Source organism: Prunus mume, linkage group LG1 (assembly GCF_029339155.1).
Source record: "Prunus mume cultivar Tortuosa linkage group LG1, ASM2933915v1, whole genome shotgun sequence".
NCBI lineage: Eukaryota > Viridiplantae > Streptophyta > Magnoliopsida > Rosales > Rosaceae > Prunus > Prunus mume.
In genome coordinates, this window is record NC_142698.1 from 2,087,049 (window position 1) to 2,099,776 (window position 12,728).

At 35.8% G+C, this 12,728-nt stretch overlaps 2 long non-coding RNA genes across 2 annotated transcripts; one reads left to right on the forward strand and one right to left on the reverse strand.

Annotated features, from left to right (window-relative positions):
- Positions 1-3,318: 3,318 nt before the first annotated feature.
- Positions 3,319-4,816, forward strand: LOC103343575 (uncharacterized). Its single transcript, XR_514966.3, has 2 exons — positions 3,319-3,402; positions 4,555-4,816. It is a non-coding gene; the product is annotated as an uncharacterized LOC103343575 (long non-coding RNA).
- A 113-nt stretch (positions 4,817-4,929) lies between these two features.
- LOC103343574 (uncharacterized) lies at positions 4,930-6,601 on the reverse strand. The gene is made up of 3 exons (XR_514965.3): positions 6,352-6,601; positions 5,416-5,532; positions 4,930-5,175 (listed from the first exon to the last, which is right to left on the reverse strand). It is a non-coding gene; the product is annotated as an uncharacterized LOC103343574 (long non-coding RNA).
- Positions 6,602-12,728: the final 6,127 nt, after the last annotated feature.

Consider the following 12,728-nt stretch of genomic DNA (forward strand, 5'->3'; position numbering starts at 1 on the left):
TTAATGAGAAATAATATTGAAGGGCGTGAATTATGTTTTCCAATCTTATGTTCCGCATAATTGTCATGCTGCGAACCCAATGCAACAGGTCAAGAGCTATTTTGAAGATTTTTTATATTATTTATTATTGAAAAATACAGTTGTTGTCTAAATCATCACCAAATTGTTTCTTGAGTTCAATTCAATTAAGTGATGATTACTGTGTTTTTCAATACATCAACAAACACTAGAATTCGATTGTTTTAGCTAGTGGTTTTATGTTCTTTTAAATTATTAAAGGAAATTATGTTTGTTATACACAAACTTGATCTGTTTTAAAATTCTTTTGGACCAATTGAATAATCTACCAAAGTGGCTTTTTTGATGTTATTATGAAAGAATTATTTAGAAAACTCATATTTGTAGTTTATGTGTGAAACCCTGAATTTTTAATATATGATTATCTTGGTTAAATATATATTAGTATGTGTAATTATCTTGGTATGTATATGTAAATATTGTTGTTATACTTTTATATTAATTATTATATTATTATAATAATACTTATTTGTTTATATCTTATTACATATATTATTCTATTATATATATATATATATACATATATCTTATTATATATGTGTGTGCGGATATGTATTAATAGACCTTGTTAGTTAGTTTTGTTAATTCATAGACCTTGTACGTGTCAAAGTGAAAACCATGTTAAGTAGCAAGGTTAGTCAACTCACCAAAGAGAAAAGGATATGATTGGAGGAGTTGGAAGAATCACAAAGACATTCTTCCTTTATCTGCTATGTATATTACTTGGTTAGGAAGTATAAATCAACCGCCATTACACCATCCAATAGAAGGTGTTTTACTGCTGACTTATTTCCTTATATATAGGACATTATGTTCATAGCAAATGAACCAAGAAAGAAAGAGAGAAATGATGAAATTCTTGGAGGAGGCATAGGACTTAGCTTGTGTTTTCTTAATTGGAGATAGCTTTGGAAACAAGGTAGGGATTTCTTGGGGATCTTTACATAAGATTGATTTAATTAAATTTTGTGAGCTCTATATTATGTGTGCTATTATAATGGGCAAGGATTAAAATATCGGCCGTACAGATAATATCGGGCCTCCAATTTACGGATATTTCGAGGAATATATCGTTATCGTTTTGGGTATCGGGAAAAAATTAACAAAAATGACAGATATAGGCATTGAAACACATAATTTTAGTGTAAAACTTTCATAGATGTTATGTACATTGTCAATGAATGTATTGAACAAATAAAACTCAAAATTTACTAATAATAAGATATATATATATATATGATAAAATATAAGTGGTATGTAATACGCGTTAATGAAAAGTTTAAAAATAAAAAGTTGATTAGAATGAATAAATCATGCATAAATCCATAGTTTATTTGAACATTGGATTACAATTTAGACGAGTGTCCAACTACATAAATGAAGAGCTCCTATGAGGTTCAAACAATGTGGAACAACCATCTAGATTCATACAATAATCATACCAAGTCATGTAACCCGAGTAGTTTGTAAGCCATGTTTGAACATGGTGCACATATATCTCTCTTGAGCTCCCTACTGTCCTCCCATATATGGGATAGTTATGATTAACCCAACTAGTAGATCCATAATCTGTTTCATCATCTTGAGCTCCATATCTAGTTCCACTATAATCAGACATGACATAACCATAGCCATCATAAGATTCATTTGAGTTAGTACTAGGTCTAGATTCTTTTGATGCATACTCTAAAACATGCATACTCCAAAACATCTTTTGAATTGAATATTGCCAAAAGCCTTCACACATATATCTAATCACTGCACATATACCTCCAAAAAATCTTTTCAGTTTCAATTTGCTTCAAAACTTTTGAATTTTTTTGGGTTTTGTTATGGGCATCGGGAAATATCGGGAATATCGGCAAAATATCGGGGATATAGCACTTATCGGGGATATATCGTCGATATCGGGGAAGATATGGCCTTACCCCCCAATATCGGTGTCGACAGTTCAAAATATCGATATATCGGCCAATATATCAGTGTATCGGCGATATTTCAATCCTTGATAATGGGTGTTCTTGATATTGTATAATGTTCTTGATATAGGATATTTATGTATTGTGAACTATTTGAATAATGTTGATATCATATCATGGAAATTGGTTGGAGTTGTTGGGTGGAGAAGATAATGATGGAAAAGAGGGTAATGAAAATAGTCTTTTGTGTAGTTGAGTCTAACTCTTGGTAAGTACCAGGTCTCAGGGATCCCACAGTGGACATAATTTTTATTGGATGATTCAAGACTGGCGAAAGGGAGTTAGACAAAATGACTAACAAAAGGGGAATTCTGGGATGATTAAAATGGTGTTAGTTCATATAAATGGGCATGACATTCGGGACCAAGTGGTATAAGCATGGTATGGGACGTGCAAGTCTGCTTGTCTAGTTATAGAATTAACGGGAATAGATAAAGAGCATTCATTCATGCATTATTATGAATATTGTGATATTTTGGTTGTGTGATTGCATGTCACTTAATTTAGTTATATCAATCTATTGTGGTAAGGTCTCATGTCCTTACTGAGCTGTGGTTGCTCACCCCTCACCCTTTTTAGTTTTTAAGATGAATTAGTGGGCAAGAAACGGAATAAACCAGTTGATGCTAAATTAGACGAGAGTTATAGAGCTTTATTTATTAATTGTAAACTTGTAAGATTTTGGGAACTATTTTTATAAGAGAAGTTTATTTTAAACCCATGTTTCGACTTCTTTTTATTTTATTTTACTTTTTATTTTCTCACGCTTGCTGGTTTCCACCTACCCCGGTGCTGGGCATGACATTATGGGTTATGACTGGTAGGCTAATTTCCAAAGAAATTGTCTCCTAGGTTCTACTGTACACTAATGTATAGCGAGTCATGAAGAACTTGAACATTATGTATTTCATCTTGCCTAAAGGTGTTGGAATTTATAATTTTTTTATTCTCGTTGATTTATGCTTGGCTATGCAAACACATTTTGATAGAAAGTTTCTTGCCTAAAGGTGAAGCTGATTCTATTTTTTATTATAACATAAAATCTTTTGTTCTAGTTTTTTTGTTGTAATAATATATATATATATATATATATATATATACAGTCCCTTCATTGAGGGATTCCTCAAATAGTGTTATTTGAGGATGGGGCTTCGGCCGTTGGATGTCTTTTAATGAGATTGTGCAGCTGTGATTGTTTTAAAAGTTGTAACCCGTTTTCACTCAAATGACCCGCAAAGGACTGAAGTCAAGCACATATGAAGAAACAAAGGAAGAGGAAGAGCCAGCCTTGCAAGTTGAAGGGCAGATCCACCATCGCCAGCTGAAGAGTGGACCCGACAATTAGGTATGGGTATCGCTGTCGATGGTTATTTTTTTATCTCTTTTCTCCATCTGGGTTGTGGTTTTAGATTTGGGGTTCTGTGATGGTTTTTTGATATGGGTTTGAAAATTTCTGTTCAAGGTTGAGATTACACCTGATTTCTCGTGGGTTTCTTGATTTTGAGTATATGTGTTATATGAGTTGGGTTGTAATGGTCGTGAGAAAACAAGAAACCATTTGATCTTCTGTTAATCAATAAGGAATGCATTCAAATCCTGTGGGATTCACACTTTGATTTGTGGATTGATTTTTTTTTTCCCCACATTCATGTCAATTTCCTCTACCTTCTGTTGATTTCTATTGCGTTTCATGTTTTTTTTCAAAGAAAAAAAATGAATTGTTGTGGGTTAGTTCTAGGACTCACTAATCTGCAACAAATAGAGAATGAGTTTGTATAAATTCATGCCATTTACTTATTGTTGTTGAGGTAAGAGATATAACTATTTAATTTTGTTATGGAACGCATAAAAGTGGTCTAAATAATCCTTCTAAGTCTGCAAATAATCTTTTTTATTTTCAAAACCAGAATGCACACAGCCAAACGATAAGTTAGTTAAAATTTGTATGTTATCTAGTGAAAGTAGATGATTTTAGTGAGCCTAAACAATTTCAGCCTAAAGAATTGTAAGCCAAGTACAGAATACTATAAAAATGGCTTTAGCACCTTAAACAAAATGTAACTGTTTGTTATGGTAAAGAAAAGGAAAAAGGTCACTTTCCTTCCCTGTCTCTGAAGCATATGTTTTTGTATGTGCCAGTGAAAGCCTAAGGATTTAACATATCTTTTTTTTTTTTTGAAATTAGATGATAATACAGTTCTATTCGGTTCAGGAACTTGCTTCTTTTACTTTAATAAAGATAAATATAATAGAATTGCTTAACTGAATTTGTGATGTTCATAATACTTCGCTTATGTATGACAGTGATAATAAACTTTAAATCTGTTGTCATTCATGAATTCATTAAAATGACTATAAATGCTTTGAAGTACTTAAGAGTGTATCTCTTTTTCAGATGTTTATAGTGTTTGAGTTATATGAAAGTTTTGTAATTGCAGGAAGAAAATATGATAATTGAAGGTATTTATCTATTTCGTTTGTTTTTGTTTTCTTGCAGGCTATATGGCTAAACCGAACGAGACGATCATTTTTGCCCGCAAATGTTAAGCTTGGCTTTAGTAGACGGAGGCTGTGGCTCAGAGTTTCTATGAAATCATGATCTCATTTATGTTTTAGTGATACTTCTTTTGTTAAGCGTGTAAATTGTATCTCAATGCCTTAGATTAGGTGATGTAAATCTAAAGTTTGTTTTATCACACTTGGGACCTGTAATTATCAACGTTTGATGGTTGAAAGAGCTTCATGGCAGTTTAGAGCTATTCAAATTTCTGCATAATTCACGAAAGCCAAGCATGCTAATGTTCCTAAGTCAGGCTTGGGAGTCACATGACAAATCATCACTGTTCACATGTATTTTCTGCAAACAAACTCATGTCATCAACCAGAAATTTCTGATCATTATTATTTCCACACCGAATATAGCACTTTCTTTTGGATTACAAACATTGCAATGGAAACAACTAAATCATGTTTGCTCCTTCGAAGCTCTTCTTCTACAGAAATTTGCCACAACCATACGTGCATTTCAAATCAAAACATTCCGATTCATATCTGTAAGAGGGACCTTATCTCCATAAAATTTCCGCATGAACTTCACTGCTACTATTGGACTTTTTATCTAGCACAAAAACAATTTCAATTTCAAATGCATATTAACAATTCGTAAGCAATCTCATAAGCAAGTACAAAAACAATTTTGCATGTGTACTATAAAGGACTAAAATATATCCGTAACACGTTAATCAGCTAAATAGAGCTCATCATTTAACTATTGAAAGCATCACTAATATAGGTTGTAATTGTAAACATAATATGAGACAAAATTTGGAAAAAGGATTATATACAGTTTAGCGCGCACCTACTACAGCTAACAAGTCTCTACGGTTTTTTTCACAAAGCAATAGCTCCAATACTTTCTATGTGAACCTATGCCAAGACGAAGGCAACATCTGCTTTCTGATTCGCACAACCGAACCTACAAGGATGGAGTCAGATATACCAACAAATATCATCTATACACACACAAGCCTTACACAGAGACACAAGAGACCGAGATTCTTATTGTGATCTAGTTCTTGCAATTTATATGAATCAAGGCAATCGAGTACTGTCTATCAGCATTGAAGAGGGGGAGAAACAAGGCCACAACTGCCTTATGGGCAGACAGTGAAAATGAAACAAAAAAACGTCTTGTCCTTGCTTATAAGTGTTCTCCCACAACTTGATACACAGGTATCAAGGCATACAACAATTCCAATATGACATGCCAGAGCAAAAGAACATGACATGAATGCGACTTCATACATTTGTACATGCAGATTTCTAAAAAATAATGCTTATAATTGTTTGTCATTGAAAAGCACACAAGCCCATTCACTATTTGATATCCCAATATGACATTGACTTTTTTTGTTTGTTTTTGTCTTGGTTGCCTATGCCGTTAGAACTCATTCTCTAATTTTACAAGAAATTTCTTATAAATAAAAAAAATGAAACCCAATAGAAATCAACAGAAAGTAGAGGAAATTGACATGAATGTGGAAAAAAAAAAAAATTCACAAATCAAAGTGTGAATCCCATAGGATTTGAATGCATTCCTTATTAATTAACAGAAGATCAAATTGTTTCTTGTTTTCTCATAACCATTCAAAATCAAGAAACCCACGAGAAATCAAGTATAATCTCAACCTTGAGCAGAAATCTTCAAACCCATATTAAAGAACCCCAAATTGAAAACCACAACCCAGATGGAGAAAAGTGAGAGAAAAATAACCATTGATATCGATACTCATACCTGATTGTCGGGTCTGCTCTTCAACTGGCGATGGTGGATCTACCCTTCAGCTTGCAAGGGCTGGCTCTTCCTCTTCCTTCGTTTCCCCTTTTGCGTGCGTGCTTAACTTCGGTCTTTTGCGGGTCATTTGAGTGAAAACGGGTTACAACTTTTAAAACAATCACAGCCGCACAATCTCATTAAAAGACATCCAATGGCTGAGCGCCCCATCCCTCAAATAATACTATTTGAGGGATCCCTCAACTGAAGGGGATTGAGTTATCAATGCTAGGTGCCAATCCCCTGAACTTCACCAACATTCTGAAACTAAATGGAAGCAACTACAAGAAATGGAAACAGGAGATTGACATTTTGCTAGGACTGTTGGAATATGATGTAGCTTTAAGAGAAGAGAAGTCAGCTGATCTGACTGCAGAAAGCACTGAAGCAGAGAAAAGTCATTTTGCCAATTGGGACAAGACCAACAGGTTGTCACTGCTGATCATTCAGAATCCCATGGAGGAACATGTAAGTGGTGGAATCAAGAAGTGTGACGCTGCAAAAGAATATTTGGGAGAAGTATCATAAATCCCAAAAGGTAGAAACTGGAAATTTTTTGTCAACATTTACCACCATGAAGCATGGTGGTACTGGAAGTGTTCGCGAGCACCTTTTGAAGATGGTTGATGTGGTCAACAAGTTAACTAGCCTGCAGATACCTATTAATGATGAGTTTATAGTTCATATGGCACTCAACTCCTCGACTCCTGAGTATGAACAAATTAAAGTCTCCTATCATACTCAGAAGGACAAATGGTCAGTCAATGAGCTAATCTCAATTTGCTGTGAGCAAGAAGACAGGCTCAAAAAGGGTAAGACAATGGTTGTTAGTTTGGTTGATACAGTCAACAGTAAGAAAAAGTTGGTGGTCCAAAGAAGTATGGAAATAAAAAATTTGGAGGATCAACCTCTGGTAAGAAATTTTCCAATGACTCTATTGTACCTGCTAAAAATGATCAAAATCCTCCTACTTTTGAAAACTTGAAAGTGAACAAAAAGATTGCCAAATGATATTTTTGTCAAAAATCTGGTCATGTGAGAAAGGATTGCGATGGTTTCAAAGCATGGCTGGTGAAGAAAGGTAAGAATGCTATTTTTAACAAATGATTTTATTAATGTATGTGTTGAGTCAAATCTTGTTTTTATTCCTCAAAATTCTTGGTGGTTTGACACTGGTTGTACAACACATATTACAAATTCTTTACAGGGATTCAGAAGGGAGATGATACAAAGTAAAGAGAATTATAGAGTTTTTGTTGGAAATGGATTTAGATTAGAAGTTGAGTCAGTTGGTAGTATTGAGTTAAAGTTGTCTTCTGGTTTTCTTTTGTTTTTGAATAAAGTACTCTATGTACCTTCGATGAAAAGGAACCTAGTGTCAGCGTCTAGTTGTGTAAAAGATGGTTTTGCTTTCACTGGTGACTGTGAAAGTTTAAAACTTTTTTGAAATAATAAATTAAATGATTTGCTTGGTTATGCTTTCCTGAGTGGTGATTTATGGCAAATTCAATGCACTGAAGTTCAAGAATGTTTCAACATTGAATATTCTGCACCCAAGAGAATGCTCACTAATGAAAATTCTTCTATGCTTTGGCATAGAAGATTGGGGCACATCTCAAAGGATAGAATGACTAGATTAATAAAACAAAACATTTTACCAAACTTGGATTTAAAGGATTTTGAAATTTGCATAAACTGTTTCAAGGGTAAAACTACTAATACAAGAAAAATTGGTGCAACTAGAAGCAATGACTTTTTAGAAATCATTCACACAGATGTGTGTGGTCCATTTCCAACAAGAATCATTTGTGGCAACTCTTTCTTTGTTACATTTATAGATGACGACTCTCAATATACCTATTTGTACTTAATTTCTGAAAATTCACAAGTCTTAAACTGTTTTAAAAAATTTAAACTTGAAGTTGAAAAGCAATTGGACAAACACATTAAAATTGTAAGGTCAGATTGTGGAGGAGAGTATTTTGGCAGGTACACAGAGGCTGGACAACAGAAAAGACCATTTGCTATCTACTTGCAGGAAAATGGAATAGTAGCTCAGTACGCAACTAAAACTCCACAACAAAATGGCATGGCTAAAAGGAGGAACAGGACTCCTAAAGGCATGGTAAGAAGTATGCTTACTTGTTCACAACTACCTAATTTTCTATGGGGAGAGGCACTAAAAACGGCAAATTATATTTTGAATAGAGTTCCTAGTAAATCAATGCCTAATAAGACCTTTTGAAATGTGGACTGGAGGAAAACCTAGTCTTGCTTAATTACATGTTTGGGGTTGTCCATCTGAAGCTAGAATCTACAATCTAGTAGAAAAGAAACTAGATTAAAAAACAACTAGCTCCTATTTCATTGGATATTCTGAAAAGTCTAAGGGTTATAAATTTTATTGTCCGCACTCTCATACTAGAATTGCAGAGAGTCATAATGCAAAGTTCATTAAGCATTCAGTTGCAGGACATACTAATTCTTAGAAGAACTACAACTTTGAAGAGACAGAGTCATCTACACATGCCTCTACATCAAATGATCACACCCTTATGTTGCCCATTCCTTTTGTCCCCTTCAAAGTCGGTGGAAACATTGCACCAGTTTCTGCCGATACTCCTCAACCGCAAGATATTGCTCCACAAAATATTATACAGCAAATTGACAATCTTTTTCAGGATGAGCAGCCTACCGCACAACTTGAGCAGCCTACCGCACATCTTGAGTAGCATGATGAACCACCTGTAAGAAGATCTCAACGGGCAAGAAAATCTGCAATACTAGCAGATTAGAGGGTTTATTTTCAGGAAATAGAGTTTGATATGCTCAAGTGAAAGGTTTACCAAGTGCTCGAGGGGAGTAACAATAATCTGCCCAAGAGGACCAAGTCTAGCCGAGCTCAAGATGGTTGCATGTCTGATATGCTAAAGACCAGCTTTCTGTCAAGCTTATCAAGCAGAAAGATGAAGTCATTGGATTGCTTCAAAAAGGTGTGATTTTTTCTATGAAGGGTATTTGGTGTTCATCTATTATAGCACCATCTTCTTCTCAGCTTGAAAATTTGGAGAAGAAGAATGATGTCTTTACTTATCTACTTTCAATGAAGCAAAAGTGTCTAGAAGCATGTCACAAGAGCGTTTAGAAGGAGAAAAATCAAAGACTGCCTGTTTGGAGAGGATAATATCCTTGCTTAAGAGTTCCCTTGCCTTGAAGGATGATGAAAGTAACGCCTCCTCCACTGCCTTGAACTAACGGAAGGAAGCCTGTTTCCTGCTGAAACGTGAGTTCGTTGAACTGTCTTAAGGTTATGATAATATATATGAAAAGTTCGATGCCTTCTAGAAGAGCACCTAAGAATCCAAGTTCACAGCTGTTGTTGATGCTTACAAGCTAGGCTACTTGGATTGCAAGAGAGGGGATGCTTCCTACTACCCCCTCAGTTATGAAGAGGTTGAACTGTTCTGCCCATAAAAGTTCTTTACTGAAGACGAGCAAAATAATGTTGCAGATATAGATCCAACTGAGGAGCAAGCAACTGATAAGACTGGAGCCGAAGAGAATGCGGTAGATGAGACTGCAACTAAAGAGAATGCGACTTATGAGACTACAACTGAAGAGAATGCTGCTCATGATACTGGAGCTAAGAAGGACCCTAACAATGGAGAGTCTCATGCTGAAGTCTCAAAGTAGATGAAGACTTTTTCTTCTTTGTAGCTTACTAACTTTATTTTTCTTTAAGTATTGGTCTAGATTGACCATCTCTTTATGTTTTGTTGAAGTTGGCCTTGTTAACCGCTTTTAATTATAATTGAACTTTTGGATCTGCTGATAGTCTATTCCTTGTTGAATTTTGGGTATGTTGACAGCTTGAGTGGCTTGCTGAAGCTTTGAAGGTGGGTATGATGATTGCTTTTGTGGCATGTTAGCACTTTGAATGTGGGTCTATTAACTGCTTTCACAGCTTGTTGGTTCTTTTAATTTAGGGAAACTTTAGCCTGAGCTGAAAATGTCTGCTGATTTGAGAGACTAGAAGCTTGACTCAACTCCTTCATGGATTTCTATTATGCCAAGTAGGAACTTAAACATACTTAGTAGGATTAGAAATTAACCGAAGTTAAACTTTGTTATCCTTAGAAATCACATGGAAAGACGAATATTCAAAGTTAAAGAACTTCTCAAATTCATCGTTTTGTGAAATGTTAACCACGTGAGTGACGTAACGGATTAAGTAGTCGCCAGTTAGTTACCATGTGCTGAGCTTGTAGATGCATCTCCCTGAGGATGCTAAATTATTTACCCACCTTTACGGAAAAGGTGCCGCCCTCTACTGAGGAAGACAAATGTTCAAAGTTGAAGAACTTCTCGAATTCGTCCTTTTGTGATCTGTTGACCACGTGACCGATTTGATGAATCAAGTAGCCGTTGATTTAAATTCCCTTGGGTAGGGTGCTGTCCTTTGCTCATGAATGAATATTTCTTGACAACTTCTTGAAATGAAATAATTTGATGAACAACATGAAATGAACAATAATATTTATTCAGCTGAAGTGAGATAGACCTAGTCATCTGCTGGGAACTAAGCTACTAAGTAGTAACTGAAAACATAGTGCTTTTGGAGGTGATAAGAATTTCACTAGCTTGGAATTTCTTTTCCCTCCAAAGTGTCTAATGTGTAGTTTCCTTTGCCCCCAAGTCTGCTGACCGTATAGGGGCCTTTCCAATTAGGCTTCATCTTTTTTTATCCTTCTCTACATGCTGTAATGAAGGCCACAATATGCTTTCAAGTCTTGAAAGGTTGCATCGCACTCTTCATCCCTTTGTCTCTTTGTCCTTTCTTCAAGGCTTTGAAGAATGGTCTGCACTTGTCAATAGATCTTGAAAGAAATCGGTTGAGAGATGCTCTTCTGCCCGTGAGGCTTTGAATTTCATTCATAGTAGAGGGAGACTTCATGTTGAGGATGGCTTTGATTTAATTGAGGTGAGCCTCGATTCCCTTTTGAGTGAATAAGTGCCTCAAGAATCTGCCAGGTGAAACTCCAAATGTGCACTTGCTTGGATTCAACTTCATTTGGTATTTTTGGAGCAGGTTAAAGGCTTCGCCATGATTTTTGATGTGATCTGCCCGCTAAGGAGCTTTGACAAACATATCATCGACATAGACTTTTATTGTCTTGCCTATCTGCTCCTTGAAAATCTTGTTCACCAACATCTGGTAAGTTGCTCCAGCATTTTTCAGCCCCAAGGGCATGACCTTGTAGCAATAGGTATCGCTTTTGATTATGAAATAAGTCTTTGCTTTGTTGGATTCGTGCATCATGATTTGATTGTGGTCAGAGTATGCATCCATGAATCTAAGCAGCTGATTCCCGAAGGTTGAATCCACTAGCTGATCAATTCTTGGCAAAGGAAAATTATCTTTTGGTATGCCTTGTTGAGATATGTGTAGTCTACACATACTCTCCATTTGAGTTGATCTTTTTCGTCACTAGCACAACGTTGACTAGCCACTCAGAGTAGTAGATCTCTTCAATAAAGCCGGTAGCTAGGAGCTTGTCGATTTTGGCTTCGATGATGGCAATTCATTCGGGATCGAAGTTGCATCTCTTTTGAGCGACTGGCTTGTTAGCTCGATTGACATGAAGCCTGTGGTAGATGACATGCGGGTTGATGCCTGGCATGTCGAATGACAACCATGCAAACACATTCTTGCTGTTTTAAAGCAAGGTGGTCAACTTCACTTTCTCTTCTACGCTGAGTCGCGAGCCGATTCGTGCTTTTCTCTCTGGCTTGTCAGGATCAATAAGTATAAGTTCGACATCCTTTTCGGGCTTTCATCATTCTTCAATAGAAGCCTTAAGACGGACACTTTCTTCTTGATCTTGGTTCGATAATTTCTATTTGGAAGTGATAGGCTTTTTCCCTTTCTCTTTTGTTGAAGTGACGAGAATGAACTCTACTTGCTTGCTTCCTTTCAACCATTGGGCTGCATCATTTTCTATACATTGCTTAATCGTTGTTATCCTTAGAAGAAGAGAATGCATCTATCTTGCCTGTCCAAAATGCCATTGTAGGGGAGATTGCATGGATGATCATGAAAGTCTGCGTGTTGATCACTAGTAGAGAATAGACATCTAAGTCTATTGTGCCCACGGTAATTGAAGTTGATCCATTAAAGCTAGTCAATGGTCTGGCTGACTTGTTGATCAGGTTCTCCATGCCGATCTGCTAGACAACTGAAAGTTGTAGTATGTTGGCTACACTGCCTTCATCTACATGGATACAGTCAACCATTGCTTGAACAACTTGAATGCTGATGAAAAAGGCATTATTATGTG